We start from the raw sequence: 15,717 nt of genomic DNA, 5'->3' as shown, positions 1-15,717 counted from the left end.
TTGTTTAACTATGAACTGCATTAAGAAGCCCTTTCCTTTATTTGCCTGAATTTTCCAACATTCAGCTTCATTCCTACTTACATGGTAGTAAACCCTGCTGCATTCAGTAGGATGTGTGCCTGAGTTCACATGCAATTGCTGAAATAAGCTGCCTCCCTTTGCCAAATCTGAAGGTCTTAAAGATCATTTTTGCTTCTGGTTGTCATCCAAAGCTAGCAGATCATTTGAAATTGTATTTGATCTTCCTTCAGGAACCTCACAAGAGCACCTTCTCTGAGAGTTTGGAACAATCACTTAAAAGCCAGACAGTTAATTGATTAAAATAATTTATTAAGTTGACAGCCCCAACTCCCATTAATTTATGGGAATGGGGCTTAAATCCAGTGCTGAACATTTAATAAAATCAAACATAAGAATTTTCAACTGTACATGTAATACATATGTTTAATTTAATAGGATTACAGTTACTGTGGCTTCAGATGTGTCATTGATACAGGGGAAATGAAAAACATGCCTGGTACTTTTAATTCTTCTACATCTAACAACACTGTGAGGGACTGGCATTGAAAGCCACACAGAAACTTTAAATGGTGCAGAACCCTGTTATTAAATCTTGAATGAGACAACGTGCTCGGATCTTGTGAACCCCTTACCTGCCATTTCCACTCTTGGGTTGGCTGTGGGGCCAGCCTTGAACAGCATCTGGAAGCTACAACTGATACTGGTTGCCATGGCCAGATTGTTCAGATTGTTTACTGGATCTGACGACTGTGAACATATCATGACAAGGTTTTTAAAACTTTTTACTAGCACCTAGCTTTTTTCCAAAGTGCTAGCTGAGGACCACCATCTCCAGCAGAAACCTGTCCATAGATTAAGATAATATTCAGAGATCCTTCTCCAGATTTCACTTCCTCAGCATGCTTGCCTGGCACTTGGGTTGCTTCCAGATGACCTGTTTAGTAAGAACTCATCTTGATCAAGTGTTTACTGAGCATTCATTTGTATTTGACCCGGGGGGTGGGGTGGCACATGTTATATGGCTTCACATCAAGCCATTTCTATTGTATGCTTTCCAATGCATTTCCCATCACTTTCCTTACCACAAAAAGTCCCTCCAAAATTGGAAGCCGATTATGGAAGCTCAAGTGTGCCAAATCCACTTTAACTGCTCAACCTGGTCTGCATCTGAATCTCACCTGCGAAACAGCAACAACAGTTTATTATGGAAAAGGTTGTTGTATCAATAAAGATCTCACCTTGAGCTTTTTGGAGGAACAGTGAGATTAAAATGTAATATATAACCATAATAATTTGGCGGCCTGTCCAAAGTACCTTTCACTCTGCCGTTTGGACAGCAGAGTAGCATACTACTGAGATGATGGAAGACAACCCAGGTAAAGGAAGATACCTCTTTCCTTTGAAACTTTCATGCAGATTATGTGGAAAACCAGCCACATGGACTACATCGTCCACACTTATTAGCTATGTGGATGAGTAAAGGCCATTATCAGACCCTGTGCTTCGAAACAACAGGAAACAGCTGGTGTGGAGTTCTTTCAAGTCTACTGCCAGGATGAATCCAAAAATCTTGTCCCAAATACTTTTTGGCTCTTAAAAAAACATTTCCTAGTTATTCTGGAACTTTGATGCCTTTAGCATAGAAGGAGGTGTGATCTGACCGCTGCAAATGTTTCTGTTTTTCACTTGAGGGTGTTCTTCCTGCCTCCAGAGAAACAGCCTCCATGAAAGTTTCCACAAGGCTCACAGTTCTCCTGTTGGAAAGCAACCATCAGGCATTTATTTCCTGTGACATGAGTGCCTGCACCCCACCTCCTCCTCAAGTCATTCCATCCAGGCGACATGTCATTATGGGGAAGATGGGTTGTAGTCATTGCTCAATAGTCTTTATTATTTACTACACAATGAATAGACTAGCACAAGGAAAGACTATGAGAAGATGAAAGTAAGGTTAGTTAAATATTGAATCAACGGCTCTGTGCTTTATAAAATTGATAGCATCTAAGCTTGAGTTCAAAAGAACTGTGTAAATGTCGTTCATTTACAGGTGCTGTTTGGTTGTTAGGACTGTTTTATTGTTCATAATACTGCTGTCTGTAAAGATATGAGCTTTCCACACTGAAGTTAAAAAAAATAGATTTTACATAAGTCACAAAGTGACTTCAGGAATTGACCTCTGTAAATATTCCTGTTTATCCTCACCTCTATGGCTCGTATACACATTATAGCTTTGCACAGTATTTGAGCAGTCAACATGAGGGTGCATGAACTCCGCCATGCACTTAATTAGAATTCCATTCACTTTATGGAAAAATCAAAGGGCAATGACAGAGCATCGTTCTGCTACTTGTGTGTGCCTTCTGAGTTCACGCAGCATTCATCTTGCTCTGGGGACTTTGATGATATATTTATATGAAAAAATAAAATCAAATATATATATCTATATATGAAGGCTTGAAAACCTATGGTCCTTCAGTTGTTGTTGGACTACAGCTTCCATCATGCCTGACAGTTGGTTATGCTGTCTATGGCTGATAGAAGATGGAGCCCAGCAACACCTAGAAGACTACAGGATCTAATGGCAGTTCATTGGCTTTGGCTGCAGTTGTTCTTGGTGGCAAGCTAAAGATATAACAAACTCTGCCTCTGTCCTTTAGCTTTTCAACAAGTGATACTCATACCACTTGAAACAAGGGAGGGAAGACTGTTTGCCATCAAGGCACAGCTGCTTCCACCTGCCATGTCCCACTCTCTTCCACCTAGGAGCCTTTATAAGGGAACAGCTGCCAAATGAACTGTGAGGGGGTTCTGGACTCTTGAGTCTAGGTGTAATGGTTGCAGGAAACTTGCTAGCTATGTACTTCCTAGCATTAGCTATCGAGCTACATTCGGATCTTAATTGGCCTGTTGATAAGCTTTATGCTCACTTAATCTTCTTTGATATATTCTACATAAACCATCATGAGCCTGTTGCCCTCCAGATGTTTTGGACTACAACTCCCATCAGCCCCAGCCATCATGGCAATGGTCAGGGACAATGGGAACTGTAGTCCAACAACATCTAGAATTACATTCCTGCTCTTGGGGGAAACAAAGAACAAGTCTTTGCTTTTTTCTATGTGACAGCCCCTCAAGTGAGATTTCAGGATGCAGGGACCTCAGTCGTGTTTGGATCAGTAAGCATTTTCTTGACTATGATGTAGCAGAATAGAAAAGGTACTTAGACTCCAAGCCAGACTTTTGAATTATATCTGAGACTAGCAGTAGAGAAATAGGAATGAAATGGAAAGAAGTGTGAAAATGGTGGCTGAACTGGAAACTGACCACAGGAGGGGAGCAGTTGTATCCTAAACATTAGGAGGTTTGGGGTACAACTGTTCCACCCCTGTGGTCCTAAATCCTTCAAGGAAAGACTCATCTAGATTGCAGTACAGTAGCCAGATGCTGAGAATCATTTGTTTGGAAAAGCTCAATCATCCCTTCTATAATAAGCTTCTATATTAATGAGCCTCTTTCTATGATTCATCACAATGCCTTTCCTTATATGCCACACCCCTAAGTAGCCAGAGGAACATCCTCTCCCTCCACTGGGCATCCCCCATGCTGCGTCAAAATCTGTTCTGGGGCACTGGGGAAAAACCCAGAGCAGATTGGGGAGGTGCAGGGGGTGTGGCAGGAGGAGGGGAAGAGAAGGCTCAGTTGTATGAGCAGGGGTCATTCCACTTATGCAGTGGCATAGCTGAATGCAACCCAAAGTGTAAGAATAGTTTAAAATTCTTCATCCATGATGCTCATTGGCTGGCCATAAGCCATTTTAGATATCTCCACCTGATCTACTTTATAGGTTTGTTGTCAAGAGGATATGGGGTGGGGGAAGGGCAGTGCCACTGAAACTCTCAGGCTCCTGGGAGAAAGACTATACAATATACAGAATAAATGAGACCCGCATGTCACTGAATCCACAGATTAACTCACCAAGGAATATTGCATGTGTAGAACTGCATCAGCCCCGGGCAGAAGAAGGTGCAATTCTGTGTAAATAGATATTCCTCAAAAGATAGATAGAGATGATATACTAACCAACAATATTAATTATAATAAATGTGTTGGTCAGTCAGTTGGTTAAGCTAACCCAATTCAACTGAACAAACAAATGGGCCTGAGCTGGCAGTCTTTTCAAAGAGTATCTCCAGCCTCTTTTATCCTGCCTGGTCATTAGAGCTGCTGCTGGAGCTGTTTCACTAGACTTTTCAGGTTTACCTGCCAGCTTTTCTGGAGTTCGCGTCAAAGCTCCCACTTCCCTTCGGTTTCACTGCTGCTATTAAAGTTTGAGCTGCACTTTGCTAAGTGTGGAGGCTTGCACTGAGCGGATCCACTGCTGATTATCATGCAAATCAGACTCCTCTGCTGGCTCCAAAGAGGCTCCCAGCTTTGCTACCCCCATTGATCCTTTCATTGTCAGAGGGATAAGGCTAACCCATCTCTTCTGACACCAGAAGCTACAAAGATAGGTTCCCGTGACAGTGATTGGTAGGAGGAAATGAATCTTTCATGTACGGCAGAAATATGGTTTGATTTAAGAAAAGAAAATAACCATATGTAATTGGGCTTCTGTCACTGTAAATTTTAATGGTAATCGTAACACTGAGGTTTCTGGAACCTTAAATTACAGCTTTCAGTGGCTTCCCACTGAATCTCTCTATTATTCTTCATAACTACTTTCTCAAAGCATGTGCACCATGACATCGATATCACAATTCACGTCTAAATTCAAAATTGACAGCAGGGCTGGATGGTGTGCCCTTGCACTGAACATCAGAGGGACAAAAAGAAAGGATGTCATTTCCTAAGATGTAGCCACCTGTTTCTCAAAGTGCTGAGCGATGAGTAATGCAGTCTTGCAGCAAATGCTTCTGGGAGCCAGTGTGCGGGACAGTTTATTCAATCAACACATTCAAATGCTAAAACTTTTCCCTGGACTCTCACTTCAGGTAGCAAGTATACAAGCATGGGTGGGTGGAGTATGGGTATTGCATGTCTGAATGTTCCACTCTTGGAGGAGGGGGGAGACTGGATGTAGAAAAGTTGCATTTCAGGGGATTGTTCTCTCTTCTCCCTGACACGCTCACTTTCTATATGCCTGTTCACACATCCAGTGGTCTTCCATGCTCAGCTAAGAAATGGAATGAAACCATCTATGATATCACTGGTATGCTATGTAATAGGCCTCATTGATGCTGATTCTGTATACCGTATTTTTTCCGTGTATAAGACTAGATTTTTTTCCTAAAAAATAATGTCAAAAATTAGGGGGCATCTTATACTCTGGGCTATCTCCCCCTATTTTCTTAAATCTGAGTCCCCAAAAATAGGGAGTGTTTTATATATGGGGCGTCTTATAGATGAAAAATACGGTAATTTTGGCACTCCCAAAATATGGTGACCTTGCATATATCTGGTGCTTTCAAACTTTCAAAATTCTTTGTAGTTTACACTTTATTGATAGGTTTACAATTGTGTACCTTTTGCTGTGAAATACAAATGGCTGGCATGTTTCATGCTGTGTGGGGAAATCATGTATAAAGTATCAATCAGCTGCTCAGTTGAAGCAGAAAATCACCAACTTCTTTATACAGCGACATGTGTGAAGAAGAGACAGCATGCCCATACATGTACCTGTTCCAGTATGTGAAAAAAGAAGGTGGCCTATGGGAAAATGTAATAGGCATGTTGCCCAAAAATATAGAGTTAGATGAGGAATAACTTAATTGCACGTTGTTCCCACTGAAATTAGATTAAAGCTAAACATCCTATTAATTAAAATGGGAACCAAGTACAATAAATTTCATTGAGTTCTATGGGGCTTACTCCCAGGCAAGCGGTTTTAGGATCGCAGCCTTGGTCTGGATCCAACCAATGGTTCTAAAAAGAGCAGCCGAATCATTTTATTCAGACCTGAATGTACATGTTGGCTTTTATTTATTTATTTTAAAAAAAACTTCCAATATACAATCAAAGCATTGTTCCATGAAGTAAATGCTCTGATTCTAGTGTCAGTTCATAACTAATTTCTTGAAAATCATGACAGGTGTGCATAGTGTGCAAAACTTTACACACAAGTACAAATATGTAATGAAGTGTGGGAGAGGGCGTAAGGGATATACCCCTCATCACATTCAGGATGGGATGACGTACTTTATCTCAGCATGTTGACGGTATGCTACTTTCATCAAGACTCTGATCCCAGAGAGTACCTGGCAATTTCAGGTAGCCCTGAATGGGTGAGAGCCAATTATCTGACTGGAGTAATAGAGGTTCTCTTTTAAACAATTAATTATGGGATTGGCAGGTGCATGACAGATACCCATCCCTTGAACTCCTGTTATGGCTTTGCACGTGTAAAACATTTGCAGCACTGTCACACTCTTAATCTTTTAACAGAAATGCATTTCTACTTTTTATGCCGGTGTGGAAACTTTGCAATGGAAACAAAGTTCAAAACAACACAGATTGAAACCTGTAGTAGGTGAAATAAGCTGATGGTGTGATATTAGAAATCCATGAACTAACCATTTTCTCTTTATTAAATCAGATTTTGCGGTATTTGCTGAAAGCAAGAAACACTGAATTATATTTAAATAATCATTCCATAAATACTGCATGTTTTCACAGCAGTCACAAACTCTGGAATTTATGTGCTAATTACAGACCCCAAATCATCTCTATCCAGATTTGCAATTAAAACTGAAATATTTTCCTATAATACAATTCCAGAGTTCGTAACAACATCAATGAGATGTACCAGTTATTATTTGCTTAGTACAGTCAAACATTTTCTGTTTTCCAAAACCATTGTTTCACTTTTTCTGTCCTTGGGCTTGCTGTTTTTACAGCTGGGAGTGGTTAGGATTTAGTGGCGATGTAATTTTGAAGGGCAAAAAAAACAAGAATGAAATATTCTTACATGGCAATTCACATGTGGTAGAAATCAGTAGAAACCAATGATAACCAGAAGATGCACAGATTATTATTTTTTTTTAAATCCTCACATAGCATTGACTTCTTAATATAATATTGCGGGCTGTTTTTTAAAAAATAAAATCCACATATTTTTAGAAGTATGGGCTGACAGTAAAGAAGAGCTAGAATGCAAATTTAGGGAGAATGTTGAATAATTCAGTAGCTTGTTATGTGATTAGATCTGATTGGTTCCCTACTAAGATATTGCCCATAAAAATGATTTCCCATGGTAGCATTGGTCTCAGGATAGGAAGAGGATGGGGGGTTTATGATGTCCATTAAATGGGAGAACAAGGCTTACTTGAGCTAATAATATCATGGTTGCACAGAGTGATTGATGGTCTTTAAAAAGGCCCAGATTGGTTTCATCTTTCTTCAGATTTTATCACTGACTTGTTCTTAGTCATGTGCAATCACTAAGGCCAAGAGAGGTAACAAGTGTTTGATGTATGATACTTGCGCCACTTTTGTCAGAACTGCATTTATTCTTACACTGTACTCCTATAGAGAGAGATTCCACAGAAGATGGAAACATGAATCTGGACACAGGTGGAGGTGGTCAACGTCCCCCAAAATTGATCAAACATTAACAACTTTTTTCTCCTTTCAGTGCAGCTGCTTTTGATATAAATTAAATGAACTGAGTTTATGAAGCCATCTATATGTACCTCTTTTCAGCCTACTTAGGCCTCTTTGAAAGAGCTTATCAGATTCCGTTCATTCCTATCTTTTGCAATTTGCAAAGGAGCACCAAATTCCCTTTATGGTGTTGTTGTTGTTTTTAAAGAGTGAACTATAACATGGACAGAATTTAATTTATCTGGCAGAGACATGTAGGCAAGCATGTTTATCAGCATCTCATATACTACACCTCCAGATGGATATCTTAATCTGTTACTGGAAACATTATTATCAGCAACGCATTCATGGTAGACGGTGTATGCATGAACCACAAAATGTTGGGTGGGGGTTCTGATGGAAAGCGAGGGAGTGTGAGAAAGAGTCCTAAAAGGTTCACAAAATAGCTTTGTGCTATGTGAATAGCTTTCATTCTGAGATCCTTCTGTCATCCCTCTTTGTTCTACTGAGAAGACAAAGTGCCAAACCAATAGAATGTCAGATATCTGTGACTTGGTTTGACCCAGTTTCAATCTTGCATCCTGGCATGTTCATGCATGTGTTATCATAGACGCACATGCAACATTTGATACTATACATATGTGCACATGGACAAAGTGTGTGTCCACATTAATTGGCACATAGGTCCCCTCCCTCGTGTTGATTTTATCCCATGTAGAGTTGAATGGCTTTCTGTTTTGACAATTTGAACACTGTCTCAAGATTGTTTAGCAAAATCAAGAGCAGTTCTTGGCAATTAATTTCTGCAGTCAATAGTATTCTCAAACTGGGCAACTCCCCTTGGAACTGGGAGCCACAACAGAAAAAGCCTGTGCAAGGGAAAGAGCAAGACAATTCATTAGACAATTCTGCAGCAGCTCAAAGTGGCGGGGGGATGTCAGCCCCTGCTCCTGTGCTTCAATACTAATGAGAGTCATTGCATATTCATAACCCTAAATACAGTCAGCTTCTTATAAAAACTTTTGTCATTGAGGCTTCACGGCAAGAGCAAAGCATTGCACTCTTCGTGTCCTGGCACTTCCGCCAAGAGAGTGCAAGAGCAAGATTGATTGTTTTGCAACGCAGCTTGACAGGGAACTAAGAGATACTGCCCCAAGGGTCCTGAAACTAAGCTTAGTTTGATTACAAGGCTCCAAGTAATCAAAGAAACAAAAGAGGGGGGGGGAGAGGATTTTTTTTTAAGATAAAGGAAGGCTCCAAAGATATAGCTTTCCTTATTGAGTGTTCAGAGTAATTATCTGCTAGCAGTTTAAAACAGTTCATATCAATTTTTATCACAGAGAAAGAAGAGCAGTGATCTCCAGCAAACTTGTTCCCATGTTGTAGGAACACCGCAGCATGTCTTAATAGATACAAATCTCTAAAACCATATGAAGCTTCCCGTCAATATCAATAGCAAAGATTAGGGAACTCAACCTGTCAGATATTAAAATCACTTCTGCCAAGCGCTGGGCTGCCCAGAATTCATTCACTCTTTGCAGGTTGCTTTTCCTTTGTTGTCAATGTCTTCCTTCTGTGTGGCGCATCCTTATTAATATATTTATTAAATTTGCTTACCTGTCTTCCAATAAAATCCTGAGGGTACACACAAGCATGCATACACACACACACACACACACACACACCATTGCTAACCTCTGACCCCACAATACCTGTCTGGCGGGGTAGCTATCAGCATCCCCTGGAGTCAAAGAAGGAAAGCGCCTCTTTCAGCACCCACTTTGAAAAAAGGCCTTGAGCATTTTCTCACTCATAATGATGTCTTCAGCTGGAATGCCAGCACATTTCCACATCTCCTTGACAGGCGAACAGACTAGAAGATATACATAAAATTAAAATAGAATGGAATGGAATGTTAAAAGAAAGGTTTGCACTTCTGATTACATTCAGGCTTGTTGTAATTTTGTATTTAAAAAAGGCAGTTTCCAAATGGATCTGCTAATACATGCAAAAACTCTCTGTTGCTCAATAAAATGTCATAAAATATTAGTGGGAGGGGGATCTGAAATGTTAAACATCTTAGTCATATTTATACAGACTCAAAAAATAGAGGAATCCTGTAGTTATGATTGATTGAGGTAACTGATTAGCCGCAGATATTATAAGTGTTGAGACTAAATTATCAGCCGTATCAGTCTGATTGCAGTAAAACATGAAAACATTGACTTTTGTCTAGTTAGAGAAATTTATTTTTCCCTGAATGACAATCCTTTAAGTAGAAACCAGGCAGTCTGCCAGCTCTCCATGTCATACACTGAAGTTTGCAAAGGCAGGCTGTATTTTCAGCTGTTTGTCTGAGCTCAATGAGCAGTGCTCAGGACTTTTACAGTTTCACAATAAACGTATCTCTGCAGATGCTGCTTCAAGCTTCCTTAAGCTGTGTGAAGGACAGTCTCTGCCTGTTTGGGATAAATGAAATTATAAATTGAATGGTAACTATAGCCTACATGGAGTTAAGTCTTTGGTGAAATATTTCTTTTAAAAGAAACAGTAAGCCACTTTAGAGCACAGCTTCCGGTGGAAGCTCAATTAATATGTTTAACAAGATTGAAGTAAATGTCCACCGTAACTGTCAGCAGTGTGGCAGCTTTCAAAAACAGCTTTTGCTCCCATAATTTTCTTTTAAGATCAGCCACCATCACTTCCTGCCACATGAGGAGTATAAAACCCAGGACCTGACCCAAATATGTTTAAAATATAACTTGCCCAAATATGATCTGCCCAGCATTGAACTTGGAGGTCTCTGAAACTTCCTCCTTTAAAAAGTATGGCCAGGGCTGTTGAATCTGATTATCTCTTGGATACTCACTCTTACTGCAAGATACAGATGGGGTGAATCGCTCTCTCTCTCTCATGCCCCCAGTTGGCACATAGTGAAGACATCTGGTAATTTTCCCCCAAAGTTAAGATTTGGTAGTAGAAGGGTTTCTTTCGATGAAAAAAAAAAAAGCAATATCAACTTTAGCTGCAAATTTATGGAATGCTTGTAGATCACAGGTATTATTCCCTTTATTACAATAAGTTTAAAAAACCTTACTGACAAAATGTGTAGTGTTCAAACTTTGTATCTTATTAGTAAATTTAGGAGCAGGGGAATGTGGTATAACCATATGAATTAATGCATGATTAAAGCTAACCACCTAAAATAAAAGGAATCCAATATGAATCATATTTTCTGTTCTGACTAATGTAAAGGAAAATACTTGGTTTGGTTCAAGACCATGTTCAGTTGCAAGCTTTTTCTCTGAATTCCACAAGGGGATTCATGACATTATTAATGAAAGCAGTCTGAAACACAGGAAGTTTCTAGACAAGTAATATCGGTCTCACTTAAAGCCACAAAAGAGGAAACCCAAAGGGAGGTCAGAATGCCAGGATGGCATGCTGCCTTCAACTTCTGTTGTTGTGTCTATTTTCCTAAAAACTCATTAGAGGTTGTGGTTTTTTTAAAAAAAACCCAATCCTGTTCTTTAAAAGCTGAGGATGATTTGCTAAAATATACATTAATAACAGTCTTTCATCTCATCAATGTTTTGTTAACCATAAATGGAAATCTAAAAGTGCAAAATAGTATTGGAAAGGAAAAGTTGGAAAGCCATACAGGCTACCAGAAAAGATATGTTAGGATGCCATATAGCTTTGGAACCTAAGGTGCTCCTACTTTGTTATGTAAAAGGCATTTTCTCAGAAAATGATCTAGAAGTGATAACTGGTGCTAAGCTCTTAGCTATGACAGCTAAATGGAACTTCTATGTTCGGAGGCAATATGTCTCGAAATAACCACCACTAAGATTCAGACAAAAAAAGTGAGAGTGGTACCTTCATATCCTGCTTTTGGGTTTCCAAGAAATTTCTGGTTGGCCACCATGATGAGCAGGATGCTGCTGGACTAGATGGTCCTTTGGTTTTGATCTAGAAGGGCTCTTCTCTGTTTATGATGAATCAATGAGAATCTTCTTTTGCAGTTATTTAATTTTTATCACAGTATTCCAAATCCAGAATTCCTTTCCAGAAGAAATAATCTTCTGCCCATTCTAGCTAGCACTCTCTCATCTTCTCCCTCCTCTCCCTAAGGTGAATAAGGAAAGAGAATAAACAAGCAGGTGACATCAGTTCTAAATTCAAGAGAATGACTGATGGTTCAAAACATAGCAGCCATCGTGTGGTCTTGGGCTAGGGATTTTGGGGGGTTGTTGTTTCAAAGAGATGCTCATTACATGGAAAAGCCCAGGCATAGCAGTTAATGATTTTGTCCTTAGGAGTGGATATAACCACTTCCTTTAAAAAAAAAACTAACATTTTGAAAACTGATTTTTGTTCTTGTACTCAAGTAGCTTATGGTTCCAACTAGAAAAAGTCAGTTTTTCTAAGCCTCAAACACACAGCCTGTATAAATATGTAAATGCCAGCTAAATTAAATTTGTTTATGATCTAATTTGCAACACTTCCTATACTGAGATACATTGTGTCATATTTATATAAGAATCTACCAAATGTTCAATATTTATATAAGAATCAGTGGATTAAAACAGCATGATTGTGTACATATATCTATCTGTTTTGCAATGGGTTCAACAGGCAGGCACACATGGCCGGCTCAAGTCATTTTTCTGCCCCCATTCCATATAAGAACTAAACAAACTACATGGGTAATTGAATGATACCAGGAATTAAATGGTGCCAGCCTTGGTGCTGGCATAGTTTATTTCCCTCCTGGTTTTTTTCCAATGGGGGAGGAGGAATAATAATGAGAAAAGGATGGAAAAGCACACAATTACTTGTCCACCCTCACTTCCACCCTGACAGCAAGAGCCTGACAGAGTATTGGAGGAGGCTGTTTAACCCCCAGTTCCGACCTCGCCCCAAAAGCTGTAATATATTGCATGATTTCCATTTTTGAGGTTTCTCCCTCTGAAAATGCTGGTGAACATTTTCGGATATTAACCTGGAGAAAAAAATCAGGAGATTATGTAGGCCACATCTGCATGTTTTGCATAGCATGGATATTCCACACTGTCAGTTCAGGGGATGTTCGGTGTTCTGGGTATTCAAAGCTAGCAACAAAGGCTTCTGATGAAGTCACAGAAGCATGATCCCTGCTTAGACAACATATCCCTGTTGACCCAACATTGACAGGGAGAGCAGAATTGCACGTGCTCTCCTCCCCATGCATACTCAGCACAACTTGAGTTGTGTACAAGTCTGTCCGTGTACAAGTTGTATGTTGACTCTATTCAAAAGTGATGGTAAATGCACTAAGGGGCAGCCCCCATAAGCACAATTCAGTTCTGCCCCACTAAACAATGTTTGAACTGGGCTATGGATGTGTGAATAATTTAAATGTGTTAAAGAAGGAGAATGCTTCAAGAGAAACTGGACTTCTAATATACACTATGGCCAGTGCTTTCTTTCTGGGGGAATGCAGGGGGGTGTATACCGCTAAACATTTTGTGAATGTAAGTTTGGTCTCATTGAGAGGGCAGTATTTCAATATGAGTAGGAAAATGAGGGTACCCCTAAACATTTTTTTAGAAATAAAGCACTGACCACGGCCAATTATTATTGTCCATCTGACTATACATATATCTGGAAAGAGGTTGGGAAGCTCTCACTTTCCCCAGGTATGAAAACAATGGTCAGAACTGGCTCCTATGACAGATGTGCAGACTAACTATACTATTTCAAATACACTGGGATATTTTTGTCTGAACAGAGCTGGATACAATACGCCTCAGATCTGCAAATTGTTCATAAACTCTCCAGTAATTTCATCCCATGGATAGCAAGTACTTGTGCTTGCTTATGGAGAAACACAACCAAAATAAACCAACATAGACTCTTTATGAGGTGCTGAGCCTTCCTCCCCATAAAGGTTGTATACATTAAATGCACAAATGTCCAACAACCGTAATAGTAGAAGGGAGGGAAATCAGTTTTGCTTTTCTACTTCTTTTTCACTTACTTGGTATTAACTTAATGGTATGTGACACTCCTATCAGTGCAGCGCAATAAAAATGAAATGGTGCCCAATGTGCATAGACACCATGAAAATCTCAATGACAACAGCGACAACAAAATTATATGTCCTCTTTCCTTTCCTTTCCTTTGCTCTTTGTATTTACTTGAGAATATGAGGGTTGGCTCTCAGCACACCACAATAAAAGTAAAACTGGTGGTCAAAGTGCCAAGAAAGAAAGGCAAATAAAACCCCACTGTTTTGCATCATGCAAGGAGATGCAATTCTGATCACAGAATATCACTTATGAGAAGTGAGAACAGCTAAAATCTTCACTGCTAGTTATTTTAAAACCACTATTGAAGCATTAAAAACCAGGTTTTAAAAGAGGGTTTTCATATACTACACTCTTATTGTGTTTATACTTTTTAAAAAATGAATGTTTTTACTTAAATGTTTACAGCGAAATTTCTCATAAAAATAAAATATACAATCATTTTATAGGATAATAGGCAAGCAGACATCTGCATGCAACATTTCCCTCATTAGATGTTATCATGTTAGCTTATTTTTATGACGTTGCCACAAAATACAATGTGCTGATTTGTAACCTCCTTAAAATATATGTTTTGAAATCTTTAAACTGTGTTTGGGGGGATTGTTTCATTGTTTTACAATGAGCAGTAAGAATCCTGAGGATTAATTATACCAAGACCATCATGTGAACCAAAAGTCCTATATGTGTTACACCAGCTCTTCTCAAATCCCAGCTGCAATTTCAAAAGTGCAATAAGAGCCGCAATTATATTAAGAATACATGTGTAGATGTGAGAACTATTGGTCCAATATAGGCTTACATAGATAGCAACAGCTGCAATCAGATGCAGATTCAAGTATGCTTGCTCCCAATGGGCAGAAGACCATTTAACTGGACTGTGGCCAATGTATGCAAATAGCCCTCCTTTTTATTCAAATCATTGTACAAAGCATATATGCCATCAGTTCTACAGTCCTTCGACATGCTGGGCAAGCACCATGAATTGACATCAATAGCATGTTTGAAACGGTGCAATGGGGTGAGGTACTAGACATCACTTGCAGTGCTGCTCATACCTAAAGTTTGTATTACTTCTGTGTGCCCCAACATTCCTGTAGCAGGGGGGGAAATGACCACAGAGGTGGATTTAGGGGAGCACAACCGGTTCGGCTGCACTGGGCATGGAGCCTTGAGGGTGTCGCAACTGTACTTTAGAATGGAGCATGAGAGGTGGGGGCACTAAATTTTGGCATTGCACAGGGCACTACTGAATTTTGAGACCCCCAAGGACTGCCACTGATAACCAGGAGAGCAAGGAAGTTATTAGCAAATTTTAGATTTAGCATCTACAGATTGCACGTCACATGCTTCCAGTGTGCCAAATCAAAGTGTCTCAATTGTTTTCCTAACAGAACTATTGTTGCTGGTGATGCAAAAAAGGAAATCGCTTATCAATGACTCTTGAAAGGTGCCCCAAAACAGCAGCATGACACGTGCTACTAACATTAGGAAAATCTAGCTCTAGAGATTAGTTCTACCTGCTGGAAATTATTTAGCTAAACCTGATGCTTTCCTTTGAGTTTTCCATGCAAAAAGAGTGATAAATGGGATCCGTTAACTCTTTCAGACATGTTTCTCATAACGAAGGTGACGGGAATACAAAACTGACATTTGAATTTGAATTAAGGCCTTCTACAAATCTACGAATCTATGATTCTAGCACACACTTACCAGATCATCTGAAATTGGGCTAGAGTCCTATATCATGCTGTGTTGGTGACACAGCTTTTTGGCATTCTTCTGCTGGATGCAACTCCAGGACTAGCACTATCCCAGCAACAGTGATTAATACTGCTATTGTTGCAAATTGTTCTGTAGCAGAATTCCCAACCAAACCCAGCAGTGTTCCACAAGAATAATTAAGAGTACAATGCGGATGCAAGTGGAGACGTGTCAAGTGTCAAGACTCACCAACAGCATTTCTACACAACATTCTCACAGACATTTGGCTACCATAATGACACTAAGTCCAGTGCAATCTTGA

The 15,717-nt window shown here is 39.6% G+C and overlaps 1 long non-coding RNA gene across 1 annotated transcript in view; it reads right to left on the bottom strand.

Moving 5' to 3' along the window:
- Positions 1-313: 313 nt before the first annotated feature.
- The window catches only part of LOC310827373, an 85,000-nt gene continuing 69,596 nt past the window's right edge, over positions 314-15,717 (bottom strand). The window contains exons 8-10 of the long non-coding RNA XR_014556302.1: positions 11,500-11,749; positions 10,490-10,645; positions 314-9,493 (exon numbers count right to left, since the gene is read on the bottom strand). This is a non-coding gene — a long non-coding RNA (uncharacterized lncRNA). The remainder of the gene's footprint in view (positions 9,494-10,489; positions 10,646-11,499; positions 11,750-15,717) is intronic.

Source organism: Podarcis gaigeae, assembly GCF_964106915.1.
Source record: "Podarcis gaigeae genome assembly, chromosome: 11".
Taxonomy (NCBI): Eukaryota; Metazoa; Chordata; class Lepidosauria; order Squamata; family Lacertidae; genus Podarcis; species Podarcis gaigeae.
Note: the sequence above shows the minus strand (reverse complement) of the source record. Positions and strands in the feature narration are given on the sequence as shown.